This window comes from Penaeus monodon, chromosome 20 (assembly GCF_015228065.2).
Source record: "Penaeus monodon isolate SGIC_2016 chromosome 20, NSTDA_Pmon_1, whole genome shotgun sequence".
In the NCBI taxonomy this organism is placed as follows: domain Eukaryota; kingdom Metazoa; phylum Arthropoda; class Malacostraca; order Decapoda; family Penaeidae; genus Penaeus; species Penaeus monodon.
The window spans coordinates 23680338-23681472 of record NC_051405.1 but is presented as its reverse complement, the minus strand read 5'-3'; the positions used below and the strand labels follow the sequence as shown (position 1 = coordinate 23681472).

Here is a 1135-nt window from a genome sequence, read left to right as displayed (position 1 = left end):
TACATAATAATAATAATAAATTTTAAAAATATGAAGTGAGTAACGTATTTGAATATCACTTAGTTGACATTTCCGCAGTTGAAAAAGAACGCTAAAATGTATTGCAAATGCTTTTCCCCCCTCCTTGCTGTCAATATCTAATTTCAGCGTTATGTTAATGAATCTAGAGCGTGGTCTGACGATGCAACGAAACGTGTTTTGGGTGAGATAACGAAAGCAGGGGTAGAGGGGGGAGGGGGAGGGGCAGAATATCAGTAACATACAGTTGCTTTTATACACAGAGACTGTTTTTTTTCTTTGTTTTACTTGGTTACGGTTATTTTTCTTGTTTGATATTTACTGATTTTATTTGTATATCTAGATGTGAATGTAATGGCTTTTGGGGTTATTTTGTTTTCATTTTACTTTGTTTTTAACGGTTTATAAATATGAATGTTACGCATTTGTGTCACTGAATTATGAGAGAAAACTTGACTATGTATGAGAGTTATATTTCTTCAGAATCTAGTAAATTGAGTATTTATAAAAATATCAGTAAAATGTCGATATCATTACCGGTATTCTTTCAATTTTAAATTTTGTTTAAATTCTGCGTATTTTTTTATGCAACAGAAAAGCGAATTGCTAAGATAAACAAAAACATTGTATACCTTATCACAATTATTTTTATTTAGTATTTTGGTATCAGATGTTTTTACTATTGCAGAATAATCGACTTTGCGAAAATATTTTCAGTGACTATAGTTTTTTCCTAGTTGCATATCTTCAGCTGGCTTCCTGTCTCCTCCTTTACCACCCCCCTATCCCTACTTGCTCTCCCCCTCCCCCCTTTAGCTCGCCTGCTACCCCCTCCTTACCCTCCCTCTATTACCTACCTGCTTCCCCACCCCCCTTTCGCTCGCCTAACTCCTTCTCCCTCCTCCTCCCCCTATTGCCTACCTCCCTACCCCTCCCCATACCCCGCACCTGCTACCCCCTCCCTCCTCCATTCAGCAAACCTACGACCCTCCCCCCCCTTCTCCCCCTCCCTCCCCACTCCCCCGATGTCCATGAAGTCGCAGTGTGTTGTGGAAACTGCAGCTGCTTCTCCTCTCGGCTCCAGATCCCTGCAGACTACGGAAAAGAAATGTGAATG

General features: G+C 39.9%; 1 protein-coding gene across 1 annotated transcript in view; it reads left to right on the top strand.

The window, feature by feature from the left end:
- The window catches only part of LOC119585716, a gene marked incomplete at its 3' end in the record, with an annotated part of 123925 nt that overhangs the window by 9498 nt on the left and 113292 nt on the right, over window positions 1–1135 (top strand).